The sequence below is a fragment of the Numida meleagris genome, chromosome 2 (assembly GCF_002078875.1).
Source record: "Numida meleagris isolate 19003 breed g44 Domestic line chromosome 2, NumMel1.0, whole genome shotgun sequence".
In the NCBI taxonomy this organism is placed as follows: domain Eukaryota; kingdom Metazoa; phylum Chordata; class Aves; order Galliformes; family Numididae; genus Numida; species Numida meleagris.
Window position 1 is genome coordinate 74068295 of NC_034410.1, and position 16578 is coordinate 74084872.

Here is a 16578-nt window from a genome sequence, read left to right on the forward strand (position 1 = left end):
GAAAATATTTGGCTGTACTTGGTAAGAAGCCCAAACAACAGTTGATCTTGTCACAGAGAAGTAGTACAACAAATAAACATCAACCTGATTTCCAAGGGAGGGGAGATGTGACCAAATCTATTTGAAATGTTTACTGTATTAGAAATAGCACAGTCAACAGGACTAGGGAGGTGATTATCCCTCTTTTTAATGCACCTCAGGATACCACTGGCCTTCTTGGCAACAGGGGCACACTACTGGCTCATGGCCAACCTGTTCCTTACCAGAACAACCAGGTCCTTCTCTGCAGAGCTCCTCTCCAGCAGGTCATTCCCTATCCTGTACTGATGCATGTGGTTATTTCTCCCCAAGTGCAAGACTCTACACTTGCTCTTGTTAAACCTCGTCAAGTTCCTCCCCACCCAACTCTCAGCATAGCCTTCCAGTGTGTCACCCACCCCTTCCAGCTTTGTACCATCAGCAAACTTGCTAAGGGTGGACTCTATTCCTTCATCCAGGTTGTTAATGAAGATGTTGAACAAGACTGGACACAGCACTGACCCCTGGGGAGCACAGCTAGTTACAGGCCTCCAACCAGACTCTGTGCCACTGATGACAACCCTCTGAGCTCTGCCAGTTCTCAATCCACCTCACTGTCCACTCATCTATCCTGCATTTTCTAAGCTTCATAACAAGGATGTTGTGGGAGACAATGTCAGACACCTTACTGAAGTCAAGGTACACAACATCCACTGCTCTCCTCGCATCTATCTAGCCAGTAATGACATCACAGAAAACAACCAAGTTGGTCAAGCATGATTTCCCCTTGGTGAATGGATGTTGACTACTCCCGATAACCTTTTCCTCTTCCAGTTGCTCAGAGATGGCATCCAGAACAAGTTGTTCCATCATCTTTCCAGGGACAGAGGTGAGGCTGACTGGCCTACAGTTTCCTGGATCCTCTTTCTCGCCCTTTTTGAAGACTGAAGTGACACCAGCTATCCTCCAGTGTTCAGGCACCTCTCCTGTTTGCCAAGACCTTTCAAAGATGATAGACAGCAGTTCAGCAGTCACCTCTGCTAGCTCCCTCAGCACATGTGGGTGCATCCCATCAGAGCCCATGGATCTGTGTGCACTGGATACTCTCTAATCATCTCCTCCTCAACCTCAGGGAAGCTTTCCATTCCCTCAACTCTCTCTGTTAGCTCCAGGGTTTGGGATTCCTGAGGGGCAGTCTTCAGAGTAAAGACTGAAGCAAAGAAGACATTCAGCATCTCTACCTTCTCAGCATCCCCTGTTACCAGGGCATGCATCTTCATTTAGTAGGGGGCCCTCTGTTGCCGAACGCAGGCAACCCTCTGTATTTTATCCTCGCACGCTGAGACCAAAAGTCTGGTCCAGGCCAAACACTGCATATAGGCACCAATATGATGAAGAGCAAAATGGCGTTTATTGGTAAAAGTTACAGAACTATATAGTATTTCTTATCTTTTACTAGACTGTTCCAGAAGCTCACACGAGCTACTGGCCAATCATACTGTAAATCACGCTCTGTCCACTCGCTTCCAAAAACCCATATACGGAGTGGTCATGCAGTTTGTTATCAAGGAAAAGAGTACCGCCTCTGGGTCCTACATCACGGGTTCAACTAAGTAGGTCAGCCAATAGCCAAACACCATGGGGAAGGGCCTTCTGCGTTACATCCCGAGCACTCCGTTTTTCGTCTAATACAACAGCCCACATTTTCACTAGTCTTTCTTTTACTGTTGGCATACATCAAAAATAAAAAAGCACCACTACTTTTCTTGTAATCCTTTACCTCCTTTGCAAAATTAAATCCAAGAGAGCCTTCGCCTTCCCATTGCATCCCTACAGACCATGAAAAAATTCCTAGATTCTTCCCAAATGGACAGGCCCTTTTTCCACATTTCGTACTTGAGGAACTCTGTACTTTCTTTGTAAGAAAGACATATCAAGAAAGACACTAAAGACACTGAGACCCTGAACTGTGTCCAGAGGATGACGAAGCTGGTGAAGTGTCTGAAACACAAGTCTTATGGGGTGCTGCTAAGGGAACCAGGATTGTTTTGTCTGGAGGAAAGGAGGCTCAGGTGAGATCTTATCACTCTCCATAACTCCCTGAAAGCACATTGTGGCAAGGTGGGGGTCAGCCTCTTCTCCCTGGTAACAGCAATAGGATGAGAGAGAATGGCCTTGAGTTATGCCATGGAAAGTTCAGGCTGGATCTTAGGAGAAACTTCTTCACAGAAAGAGTGGCGAGGCACTGAAACAGGCTGCCGATAGAGGAGGTGGAGTTGCCATCCTGGTGTTGAAAAAACTTGGCGATGTGGCACTGAACGACATGGGTTAGTGGGCACAGTGGGAATGGGCTGACAGTTGGACTAGATAATCTTAGTGATCTTTTCCAACCTTATTGCATTTATGATTCTATGAAATCAACCTGACAGGCTATATTTGGAAACATCCTGTCTTCTACTGACTGGTGGGTCCCACTTGAACGCTGCCAGCTCTGAGATAATTACTGTGGCTAGATTATGTCATTGTAACCAATAAAAAAAACTTTATTTGAGGCTTCTGTTTATATACAGCCCTTAAGGTATTTTCATTGTGTAGAGGTTGCATAAAAAGGGCATCAGCACAACTGCAGCATTAACATTCAAAGCTCCATTTTCAAGCAGGACTTCTCTGATCTGATTAAATCAAATAATTCAGCCACAAATGCAAGCAATATTTATGGAATCCCTGTGTGATCTTAAAACAATAGTCATTATTCTTCCATATTTGTAAAAAAGAACTGATACTTGTTTTAAATAACTCAAATGCATCCTCTCTCCCTCTTTCTTTGCAAGAGGAGCCTATTATTTTCACAGCTGAAAGCAATAATTTCTAAATGGGAAAACATTGCCAAATGAGAAACTTCTGATTATCACCAAGGCTCACAACTGTTTTTTGCTTTTTTTTTTTTCCCCTTTTGGTGGTTGTTGCTGGTTTTTGTTGGTTTGGTTCTTTCCTTCCAAAGAGCCATCTGCAAAGAGGGTAAAATATAACACATTTACAGGAAAGTAGTTCTTCAAAGCATTTCTGCTTTTTCTAAAAGCACTATTAATACAGTTCACATTTTGGCTAATCTTAGGACAGGAAAAGGTTTACTCACAGCACTTGGAAAAGGAGCATGAGCATCTTTCAAAATCTTATCTATTGAGTAACAGCAATTTTCAGACTGTTTTTATTAAGTGTCACAAATCAAAGACTAGGTTCTGCAAGAACCACCTTTGCCCTAAATGTTCTTCAAGGCTGAATTCTGCTAAATGAAAAGACTAGTACTGGTTTTATACAGGCTCTCCTCCTCTGCTGCTTCCAAAGCCATTCTTAAGCTGCCACCAAGCAGCAATCATACAGACAAAAATGTCTTGAAATAAGCCAAACCACTGTTCACAAATTCTATACCCATGCAGATGGGCACGCATATATAAGAGAAACTGGAAAAAATTCTGGCAGTAGTCTAATGCCTAAAAGGTTGAATAACTTTAACAGCAGGTATCAGAAGAAAGGCACAAAGGACTGATGTACGTTTGGTTGAGCACAGAGTTCCACAAAATATAGATCACTTAGTATCAGGAGAAAAGCAGAGTACGCACAGCTCTCCAGGAAACTGTCAGGAGGTTACATTAAATAGAACTCTCCCTCGGCATTTCACCAGAATACAAACTACTTTTATAGCTTTTGGTATGACTTAAATTTGATTTTTCTAAACTGACTGAACTAATTGACAGCAAAAGGAATTCAAGTAACAGCCTACATAACCAAAAAGTTATTTTCAACTAGATGTCACCCAAGAGCACAACCCCATCTTCAGAAAGCGTTTTTAGATATTCCACGTACAACTTAGTGGGTGCAGATAGATTAAAAAACCAGGATGGATAGGACAGTTACTTCTAGGTGTAATCAAGGGAAAAAGAATTCAATAATTCCTTCATCAGAAATCATCATGGCAAGCTGGTGGACTGAGCCCTTGTGTCAAAATCCTAGAGATAACAACTTACTCTTAACTACCAGAATTGACAATGACTTACAAAAATGCAGTAGGTTAGTTTTCCTGTCAGCTCAATTTTATAAGCAACGCTACTATCAACAAGCCTTCCACTGTTTTATCTGCTTTCTCCTGATTGCTACACCATGGTTACAGAACAAGAGTATACATTATTTTGGGTTAACAATAGGAAGAGTAACATCTATGCACTAATAACCTACAGTACATTCTTTATCAGATTGTATCAGATTTTGTTTTCCTACAAGACTTCAGGCTAGAACAGTAAGCATGGGCTTCATGAAGGATACTGTCAGAAGAGCATCGTGCAGGTGGAGCTGACAGCTCCTCAAGAGTTACCATTCCCAAGCAAATTACTTTTCTATACTTGGCTTTAGCCAAAATAACTCTGCAAAGAATGACACTGTACAAAGCGGGCTCTTCAGACACTAAAATGCATTTCTTCAAGTGAGGTGTCTTGTCTGCTTCTAGAGACCTTTTCCAGCCGGGAAACTGGCTGCAATCTGTAACTCGCATGTGTCTATTCAAAACCCACAGCAGAACACAGTCATGGGACTCTGTCAGCCCAGATCGCCAGAGAGAACAAAAGTGTAGAACATGGGGCTCGAATTCACTATTTATTATCAAAATTATTAGTTCAAAGTATGGATAAGCCTAGTTTGGAATTACTTTCTTGTGCTTCCACCCACACCCTCTCCCTCCAAAATGAAACCAAAACATAAGCAGAAGTACAGGTTTCTATCTATGCCCTCAGCTACCCACAGCAGAAACAGACTTAAAATACTGAGCTGTGTTTCTGGAAACTGCTCTGTAGATATACTCTAAAAAAATGAACACCTTGTCAGCAGCAGCTGTTCATAAGCATGATAAAGACAGGCATTTCTGGTACGCTTTTTTTTTTTTTTGTCATTGAAGCACTTTGGCTTTGGGTGAAGTTGTTTCACAGTCAAATCATTCAGTTAAAAAAAAACAAGGAGCTAGTTCAGAGGATTACGCACATGTTTAAAAGATCACAGATAAAACTTAGGCAGTTATCAGCTTCAGATCCGTCACTCATGTATTCATTAATAAATTTTGATCTTCTGAAATTCTTAATACTAATAAAACTCATCTGTTTATTAGAAAATTTAGAAAAACTTCAGTGCAGACACAGTAGTGCTTCTTTCAGATGAAGAATTCAAACCCATCTCTTTTTAAAATAAAACTCTAATACCCCCTCTATTTTCTTGGACTTTGGTGTACTCCCAATAGCGATTATGATTAACCCAGGTCACTCATGAGGCCATGTAACGCAATGAAAAGTGCAACAACGACAGCAGAGCAGCAAGACCCCAGGCTGCAGCAAGTGAGGATTCACTGAAACACAACAGCAGAGGGCACAAAAATAAAAGAAAGAAGCTGCTTACCTTCACAGGGCCGCAGGTACACAGGGATATCCAGCAAGAAACCCTCACCTCCACTGCCAACCCTTAAATGAGGTCTGGGAAGGGGTGGATCCTGGCTCCACCCCTTCTGGTCACTCAGACGCATTGCATGCACCTGAGCTCCCCTGGGTTGGTCCTGCCTTCCCACCAGGTGCTCAATCACTGCTTCACGCCCTGATTTAGCATTTCTGCTACAGACCATTATCTAGATTTGTGTCTCATGACCTTCCTTTCTATAAGTACAACCATTTCAAAATTGTACCTGCTACAAGTGCTCCCCAAGACAGCAAACATCCTGACAGTGGATGTCAGCTCATCCCACAGTTAGCACAAGGACACACCACTGCTGGACGCAGAACAGCTACAGACATTAACTTGCTACTGTGGCCATGGAAGTGGTATGAGTTTATGTGAAAGATGCCTTACTACTATGGAAATTAAGAGGAGAAACCAGAAAAAAGTTATCCTATAGAAACTGCACCGGTGAGAAAACAGCTTTCCCCAGAGGTACACCACGCAATTCCCCAAAACTGCCATAGGTAACACTACAACTGTCCTTTCACTGCAATGTCTGGCTCTGATTAACTTCACCAATTCCTCTACAAAGGGAACAAATTACCTGTGATCTAATATCTGAAGACAGCTGTTTAAATGTTTGCTAAAGAAGGGTACTACTTTTGGGGGAGGAGGGAGAGGAGTAATACTTCAGGGGATTAAGCACCCTCAACTTTGAAAATGTTCACAAAACCTCACAGCAAAGGATAATGAGAAACAGCATGAAGTTATAGATTGGAAAAAAAAGTGGGGGGGAGGAGGTAGGTATGCACAGGAAATTAAATTAATTTCTATGGGTATAAAATGGAATGCACATGAGAATAAATAAAGTTTGGAGTGTTAAAGATCCAAAAGGATACAACTAAGTACTGTAAGCATCTGAGATCCAACGGAGAAAAAAACATGGGCAAAGACATGAAGACAGAGAAAAGAACATTACATTCGCTTTCTTTGAGCCAAGACTAAACACCTGAAAGCAAGGGTGTGCTTGGTGGTGATGTGAATGAAAAGAGGAAGGAAATTCAACATGTGGAACCACTCAATAGTTTTTACACAGTTAGTAATAGTCTTCCTCACCCTAAGAACTCTATGCAGGGTCCAGTAGAATTAATTCCAATATGTTTACAAGCAAGTTACTAGCCAGAGGATGCATCCCAACTGAGTTAGGATAAAAGCTGGACTTTGGGAGAATTTCAGACATGTCACTTCCCCTCTGTACTGTAACAAATACTCCATGGAGTTTTGGAGCTCAGCAGAACTAGATCCATCTTCTTCAGCTTCACGTTGCTGAGTCCTGAATATGACCATCACTCCTTTGCCTTCCCTGAATTCTAAACACATAGCAGGTTTGCCAGCGGGCATTCAGCCATATGCTTTGTGGCACCACCGTAGCAATGCGCTCATACACACACTAGCAAAGAAACACCTTTCAGAACAGAGGAGTGCCAATGGACTATATCCCAACCTGTGACAATGTCATACGAGGGCACACTCCTGCACAACAGCCGACCCTCGCATTATTGGCCAGGTTTGATTAAACCTATGACAGCAATGATATACTTCACAATGAGCCAAGAGTCCTACACCTGCAAGTAAGTTGCTACCAGTGCCTTTTCTACTTCCTTAGAAACTCACGCAGGAAAGTAAAGATCATGGTCTGAAGAAAGGCGTGTTCTTTAGCTGAAAGTAAGGCACTGACTCACTGCTACTTATCAGTGGGACTTTGTAAGGGTCCAATTCTTAAAAGTAAAAAATAATAATAAAAAAATAATGCCATCTTTACTTTCTTCAGATCCTGATGGCATCAAAATGAGAATACGCAGGAACATGAAAGTTACAATACCATGTAGTATGCAATCAATAATGGGGGAAAATAAGGATTAAATTGGAGCAACATAGCTAGACATCCTGGGTCAGGTTTAATGGTAATTATGAATAAACTCCAGCTTCTCTCAATAGGTTTAGTTTTTCAAATAAGATGTTGCAACTATTCAAGGTTCCACTGATGTGGAGTCTTTTCAGATAAGAAGGGAGCAACGGAAGCATCGAGCTCTCTTCCCTTCTCAGCAAAGATTTTCTCTTTTAACTGCCAAGAAAAATGAGAAGCGATGAATTAGAACTATCCGTGACCTTAATGCACTTCAGTAATTCATATAGGACATTAAGCATATTGTACCACTCAAAAAATGTTTTAAATATTTTAGCATATTGCTTCATAGTGTAACAAATAATGTTCAGAGCAGAAATTCAATCCACAGTGCTAAATACACGGATAATAAACAACTGAGGCAAATTCATGAAAAAAAGAGAGCACAATTAAACCCTAACACGGGATATTTATGCTGTGTTATCTTAGTGTGGCAATAGTATTTTCCACTGTTCTGATAAAACTATGACATTTGAGCATTCATAATAAAAGATTACAAAAACCACTTTTGTCCCTTACTTTTTTTTTTTTATACTACTATGTGGAAGGTTACTTAACAAAAGCATAAAAATGCAAGGATTTGTGCTTGCATCAGTGAAACAGCATCATGAATTAAATCCTAAGAAGGACTGCTAAACCAAACACGAACATATTTTTGTCTACGTAAAAAAACGTCTGCTTAATTTGTTTGGCCGCCAAGGGAGAGTCAGTGTTGTCTACACTATCACTGCAGTAGAATAATCCTAAACTTTGAACGATCAATTTTCTCTACTGAGACATCTACAGAGGCTAGTTGGGACACTTAAGACGTACAGCTGACAAAGTAGCCCACAAATATTTGTCAATACCTGTAAAGGTACAAATGATAAGACAAGCTCAGTCAATCATTAACATCAGTGATTAAGACAACAGTCACTTGATCAGTATATGCAGAATCACCTCCTTTTCTGCCAGTCAGCATCCATCTTGGAGTTGATCAAATACTTATTATTGCAAAATTTCTTCTTTGTTGAACAGGAAAGAAAATTCTGCACTAGAGTTTAGAAAATGCTAGCGTGGCTTACGCCTCAAATGATAGTTCACATTGCAAGAGTCAGCTCCAATACCAATGACTGCAGTTGCATTTCATTTAAATGAAGACAGGGGAAAAGCATTTACTTACAGAGGCAAAGATACCACAGAGATGATAGAAAACTCTACAGACGCAAACCATCCTTAGGCCCTACACCACGAATACAGAAAACGAAAACTTTTATTATAGTCCAGGTGTGTGTTTCAGTCAGTCCAGGAGACTGAAATGAACAAAGCTAACTCAGAGCAATAACAAATCTGAAGTGCAGGTGTCAGGCTTTGAATTGCTTAGCAGTTTTTCATTTCTCGTCTATACAAAAATGTAAAAGTAACTAGATACACTTCTTAACTTTGGGGAAAAGGCTTACACATTGCAACCGGGAAATGAGAGACTTGAACAGGAACACAGATGATTACATTCACAGTTGCTTAAGTCACACCTACAAGATAGCGAGGAATCACTTCGTGCAACCCATAGGGACAATAAGACTATCCTTTTCAAGGCAATTCCCCATTTAAAGGCACAACAAAAGGCAGAATTTTCACACACACACACCCTGTATACCCCTGACTTAGCTTTTACCCCTGATTTCTTGAGGACAGTATCCTCCAGACAGTTTGGAACACAGTTCTACCACTGTGCAGGGGTTCAATACTCTGAAGAGTTCAGTAATGAAATACTGGCAGAGCCATATCCGTTGTTGCACAAAATATACATTTAAGTATAAAATATTAGTGTATTTCTCAGCTTTCAGCTATACGCACTTAAAGGATACTGTGATTCTGAATTTATGCATGGTGTATTACACTCAGTAGTCCAGCTGTGTAATTTTGACACATAAGAACACAGAAAAAAAAAAGATAAAAAGAACTTTTTTTGTTCTTGTCCTTTTTTACTAGCAAAGAAAGTTTCTATTTGATTTAAAAAGAAACAAAACTGATATCTTAAGAAACCTACAGTTTTATAGGCACATACACATTCTACTACATTGGTGTCTATATCATGTTTGAGTTGATTTTCATATTAAATTGAGAAAAGTAATTAGCATTAATAATTTAACTCTGATTCTTGCATGCTCTCAGGTACGTGTTTAGTCTTAAACAGATTGCTTCTAAACTATGTGAAAGAGGAATAATGTTAAGGAGATGCAAAGAAAGCAAGATGAAGGCAGATTAGCTTGGTTTGAGAGTGATGGATAATTCAGTTTTGGTTCAGGTCATATAGTGGTATGCAACTGCAGCGTCTTCTCTTATCTTTGAATAAGTGCAGTGAATGCATTAAAAAAAAAAAAAACACATTTGGCCTCCACTTTTAACCAGGACAGCTAACAGTTCATAATCAACGTGACAGTTCACTTTTCAGATGAATACAAATTCCCTTTCCCCTTCCCTGTGCCCAGTGGAGTTCCCATAAGGAATCACAAGGGGCATCCAAAAATACTACTGTTCCTCCTCTTCTGCCTGCCGACATCGTTTTGAGATAAGTCATTTACTCATAAGCTTTCTGTTAAGAAAAGCACAGAGCCTCCTTCACTGCAGATTGTCAGCTGGGCAGAGGCTTTTGCTATCTACAGCTGTGAAGCTTTAGTGGTCAACTGACCACATGAACTTACAGCTGATAAACTTACCTTTACCTTCTTGGCAAAAGCTGTAATATTCAGGTAGGGAGAGACTGTTCAGCTGATCTGACAACACAGTGGAATATCAGCATGTAAGGAAAGTATCTCATACCTGCCTGCATGTCCCCACACGTTTACAAGGATAAACGGTGCTTAATTTTTAAGGAACTCACAATGAATGGACAAGGAAACAAGATTTAATATATTCAAGGAATAAATAAAAAAAAAATCCACATTCTCTCTTTGGAAAACATGAAGTTTTCTAACTAGCCTCTGTTCCCAGAACTCTAAAAGCAGGCATCCACAATCTGCGTGAAACAGCACTGTTGCCGATGCTTAAATTCTCTTGTTAAATCTCTCCCATTTTATAGCTAATCACATTTTTATAGCAGGCATGAAGCACTCTACAAGGCCCTTGCTGAGCTGTTCCTGTAAATCAAAACCTTATTCCATCGTTCTGCTCGCTGGCAGCAGAGCAAGGTTACTTTTACCATTTATGGTTGTAAAACCCATCCAGCTTTTTCCCCCCTTCAATTGCTGCCTTTTTTCCACTAGTTTTTCCTTCCCTGTCTTGCTCCAAGAAGGATATTCCAAGCTCAGCTAAACAATTTCAGAACTCATCTTTAAGCTTCTTCTTGTCTTGCAGTACGCTTACAACCTCATGAAAACATCTAACAAGACGACAAGTGAAATATTAATACAGTATCAAGAGCCTCTTTTCCTAGCTTAAGTCACACAAAACAAACCAAAGCCACACAAGAACAGCAGCAACTCAAAAGCTCTTTATGGTTATCACTATGTGCCCCACACATATACTAGCTCATAAAATAAGGCCCAGATTGGACTGGAGGTGCTCACAATCATCGTTTAGCAAAAGATATAAACGCTCACTGCAAAGTAGGAACAAGAATTAAGAAGCAACACAGTTAAATCTTACTGTAGGACCACCTCAAAGCAGCCACCACACTCTGGAATAAAGCAAGCTTAAAGACAAAAACTCCACCTTTACTGCCCAATTGCACACACCATCCTTTGGCAGCGTGTATTTAACTGAAACAGCCTCTACTGATTATGGCCACAGACTGAAAGGGTTTTTTTTACCAGATCTGGTTCTCTCTTCCCTCTCATGCCACAGAATCAGTCTAAAAGGACTGTCTCTGCCCATCCAGAACCAGAGCAGGGCACACACCAGCACCACTCGATAAGAAGCACAGAAGAACAGTGATGTGCACTGGCAACTTCTGAATTTCCTGCTTTAAAGGGCTTGGGCCCCCGTGTATGACAGTAGTCTGTGCACACACAAATAATTACAGGGATGTTACTACAGGAGAACACATCTCTGGTAACAAAAGCAACGCAATACTTGCTGTTTAGAAATGAATTTCTAGTGCTTTTTCCAACCGACTTGAAATTTACACCACTTCACAGAGATACAGATAGATTATATGGACTAACGCTGATTTAGCTTCCTATAAGGAACAGCTTTTCCCTCCAAAGCAGTACTTTACATGTATCAGCCTGCTGCTTGAATTTTGTGGATCAGAAGAAAGCTAAGCATAACCCACTCACACATTTCATGGAATCATAGAATTGCTCAGGTTGGAAAGGACCTTCAAGATCATCAAGTCCAACCGCAACCTAACCATGCTACCCTAACAACCCACAACTAAATCATGTCCCTGAGCACCACATCCAAACAGTTTTTAAACACATTCAGGGGTGGTGACTCAACCACCTCCCTGGGGAGCCTGTTCCACTGCTTAACAATCCTTTCCGTAAACAAGTTTTTCCTGATATCCAACCTAAACCTCCCTTGGCGCAGCTTGAGGCCATTTCCCCTTGTCCCATCACCTGTCACCAGTGAGAAGAGACCAACCCCACACTCACTGCAATCACCTTTCAGGTATTTGAAGAGAGCAATAAGGTCCCCCCTCAGCCTCCTCTTCCCCAGACTAAACAGCCCCAGTTCCTTTAGTCAGTCCTCGTAAGGCCTATTCTCCAAGCCCTTCACAAGCCTTGTTGCCCTTCTTTGGACCTGCTCCAGCACCTACTTAATTCCTATATTCATCTCATCATGGGATTTACTGACTCTGAGAAATCAGCACTAAAAAGTTACTGACCTTTAAGTTTACAATTTTCTGAACCTTATAGGTAAAAGGAGAAAGCTAGTTAGACTGTAATGTACACATGCACAGATAAAGGCTTTCCAAGCATACTGTTCTCACATTAACTGGGTGGCTCAAGACAGCGAATTGGTTTGTGAACCTGCCTTGGTCAAAGTCTTCTTGCCTCAGCAGAAATCTGCAAGTAATCAGTAGAAACAATGCAACTACCTGCTTATCAAGTAGGTTTTGTTTTTTTTTTCTTATTTCTGGAACCATGCTTTAAATGAAGCTGCTCATTTAGATGTTTGATTTTGTGCATAACTTACTGTATATTCAATATATACACCATTTTCCACCTGGAAAGCACACTGCCTGTACTGATTAATGGTGCCATGATGATTACATCACTCTGGACTTTGGCCCTCATAATTAAATATATTTCATAAACAGTGAGACAGTGTATGATCAAAGGAAATCAATTTGTAAGGTCATATGTTCTTGATGCACACAGACCACCAGCATGTGGTGCTCATAATATCCTTGCCTCTTAGGTGCAGGACAAGGGAACTGAAGTGTATGGAGTAAGAGCTCTGTGCTGGGCACTAGAAGAATGGATGCACGCATGAAGAAAAGGCAGGAGCACCCTGCTCTGTCTACAGAAGGTGCTACAAACTGACCTAGCCCAGCAAGACATGGTATCAAGGAGAGGAGCTTGCTTTCACCCAGAGAGGGAGTCCCTGGGTAAGAGCTGAAAAGAATGAAAACTTTAGGGATATCTCCATTTGTACTCTCTATTTGATGATCTTCTCATGTGACTACTGAAGAAGACTAATGCAACCACAAGTATCTCCTCTTGACTATCTCACAGAGGTTCTCACAGCTGCTAGCTTTACCTCCTTGCCAGGAAGAGAAGGTAGGAAAACGTCCACTAAAAAAATAACTTCGAAACTGAGGCTGCCTGCAAGATGTTCCTTGCACTTAGAAGTAAGAAACTTCAAGACAGCAGTCCTCTCTCGTGCTTAACGTAATTAGCTCCAGATGAATGCCTTTGAGAGCTCATCAACAAAATGGGCAGAAGGAACATGCTACAACTTTCCAGCTCCACACTCCTGCTATCCTAATGGCAAACCAAATCAGACACGGGTTGTTTGTTGATCAAAACTAGAGGTCAGGTTACATCCCACAGTAAGATGAATGAATACCTGAAGTAACACTATTACATCAGTGGAGTTACCCTGGATTTACACACAAGTGCAAGTGAAAAGCTTCAGACTCGTTACCTCCCAAATTGCTTACAACGTGGCTGACATCACAACGTAGGACAGTAGCTGAAAGATTTAAAGACAATTCCACCTGGATGCATTTGACCAAAAAGCAAGTTAGATTCAAACCTTACTGTCAACATAGCAAGGGTCAACATCAGTACTTTTTTCTCTTATGTAATGAATTGTTAGATCTCAGCTACACTGCTGTCCCAATATCTCCTGGGAGGAAGGATAAATTGATGATAAATTGATTAATCAAGTTCTTTCAAAAAAAAAAAGCCTTCGAAAGTAGAAACATCTGCTGTATTCATTAGTCACTACTTGGCGTCCATTCAGCAGAAAGACAAACTACAACCTTATTCCCTTCTCTTACCCAGAGAGATCACAGTAAATGGGATCCTAGGTTTATGCAAATGAGAGCTACACGTGGAAGGGAAGACGGCTGTGAAGCTTATATATACTTTTCTCTGCTTGTGCACAACAGTACAAGAATGTATTCACACATACTAGTATCTCATGATCAGTCAGAAACTCATATGATTTACAGTAGACACAGAGATTCAAGCAGCAAGAAGAGATCTTTAGATATGGCATTTAAGAACAATAAAAACATATACACATATTAAGAGTTATTTCAAAAATCCGATCTTACAACATTGAAAATCGAGAAGAGTTGCAGAAATCAGGCAATATGAATTAGTGTGAAGAAAAGCTGAGAGTCAAATTCAGTTCCCAGAAGCTTGGGTTTACCCCTGCTATTCAGCTGAAAAGACTGAGCAATACTGGGATTATAGATTTTTCTAGATTTAGAAATAGTAGCAAGGTCATGAAGTCAAGTACTCAAGAATTAGAAAACAAATGTCAGCATGCTATGAGTTTGTCTCCTTTTCTCCTGTGTGGTGGTAGTTATTCACAAGACAAAACTGTTTTCTTGCACTCTTCTTCATTCAGGAGGGAAGTCCACATATGACATGCACGAGGCACGCTGCCCAAAGAGAACCATGCAATGAGGTTATTAATAGACTTCATTCACAGCAAAATCCACAGCAGGAGTTTACCACTATGGTGCTGTTTATTACAACACCAAGAGCCTAGATATCCCCCTGACAAAGTCCACAGAGCTGTGGACAGCCACTTTGCACAAGTGGACAGTGTAATTACGCATTTTTGAATGCTTTTAACTTAAAGTTAAAACTTAAGACATTTAACAATCCCCGAATGACTTAGTAGTCAGTTTCCCATTTTATGGTTGCCCAACACAGTCTGATTTCCAGACACGATGCTAAACGTAGGCCAATGGATCTGTGCTTCAAAGTGCTTTTCTTTGAAAAAGTAAGCCCTGCATGTCTATACACGAGCACTCAAAGCCTGTCATTGCTTTTGATTTGTATAAAGCTTTCCTGATACATCAGAAAGGCAAATACGACTCTATCCAAAATATACTGGGAGGACTACACCTGAAGGACTGGTGCCACGGTTAAAATGGCTGCAAAAAGATACAACAAAACAGCAGGAATTTGATCAAACAGTGACCTCAATACCAACTGAGACAGGAAAGCTCTGCAATGCAGATTTTAAGAATATGTAAGTATGACAAATCTAAGTTAATGTTTTACAGAATTTGCTAATTTTAGAGTGCTTAAGCTTAAAGCCATGACTGTTATTTGAAGTTGTGATATATAACTTCTAAATTTACTGCTTAATCCAACCTAAAATAGAATTTTACATTGCAGCCTTGTATTAAAACCTGCTTGTTTCAAAAACCGTTGATCACCTTCTGATTCACTACACAAACCTCCGCTGTTCAAGCAGAGAATTCAAGAACTGCCATCATCATATACCATGGTAAAGTGCAGTAAACAGAATGAGAGCTGGCCAGCGGGTTCCAAAGCCATATACAAACATGAGACACTATAGATTTTGGAGGTTTTCTATCCTGTCCCACTCTTCCTGACCAGGAAAGGAATCTTACCACTTAACCTTTTTTTCCCATTTTCCTTCCATTCTCAGATACACATCCAGCTTCCTTTTCAGAGAAAGTCTTACCAGTTCACTAAAAAACCTGAGATGACATGACAAAAGACACTGCAAAATAGCAGCAATCACCAAAACAGGCCAAGAGAACTGTTACAGGAAACTACAGACAACCTTCTGCTTTCTCTTCCTACATCAACTATCCTCTCATCCTACAGTTTAAGGAAAGACTTTGATCTAATGGAAAAAAATGATGGCATTTGGTGTCATTTATTAACTGGAAATTACAAGGGTACCACCTGACCTTTACATCTATAGAAAAGTGATCCCTATTATTCACACATACTTGCTCTCACAAAGTAACTCATTTATTTATTAATTTACCCTGCATCATAATTTCAGTGAATTCCCTAAACATATTTTCATACATCAGAATGTCTAAGTTCCATTTTACCCTATGTGTTTTTTGAAGTAGAGGCCAAATTATTCTTCCATTTGCCCTTCTGCTAAATTTTACTATGGTTTTAATGCCTAAAAGGAGCCAATGGCAGAGCAGGTAGATGAAAAGTACTGAAAGTTTCCCAGAGTCCCTTTATAGTATGTCTCAGTCCCCTCAGAATTACCTTGAAGTTGCACTTCCAGTGATACTTTCCAGCTTGTGAAGCAATTCAAATCTCTTTTCTTTGGTATTCTCTAAACACAAAACCCGCAATTTTCTTGTAAACTAGAAGGATATTATCTTCCATTCATCCACATGGAGCCTCTCCACAGTATCAGTACACTCTTACATCATGAACAGTGATTCATGTTCAATTTACAGGTTACAAATAGCACTGCAGTAAGCAAAATGTTCATTTGTGAACAAACCTGACAGGATGGGAGAAAAGAGGTGGAGATGCACAGGTCATTAGTTGTCCCCTTTCATCATCATCTGCATCACAACAGTATTAGCTACAAGAGCATAAGTCTCACAAACATCTAAGCCAACCTTTCCTTCACATCTCCAGCAAAGAACCCAGAAACTACCACAATCTTGTTCAACACACAGAGAAAAAATTGATCCAGTATTAAAGCTAATTCCCTCTTTCAGG

At 40.4% G+C, this 16578-nt stretch overlaps 1 protein-coding gene across 2 annotated transcripts in view; it reads right to left on the bottom strand.

Moving 5' to 3' along the window:
• The window catches only part of FBXL7 (F-box and leucine rich repeat protein 7), a 171820-nt gene that overhangs the window by 96621 nt on the left and 58621 nt on the right, over window positions 1–16578 (bottom strand). Inside the window, exon 1 of one of the 2 annotated variants that reach the window (XM_021387465.1) lies at window positions 5455–5519. The exons of the other annotated variant lie outside the window; for it this stretch is intronic. The gene's annotated coding sequence lies outside the window, so the exon portion shown is untranslated. Of the gene's footprint in view, window positions 1–5454; window positions 5520–16578 lie in introns of those variants that run through there. 2 annotated transcript variants of the gene reach the window in all.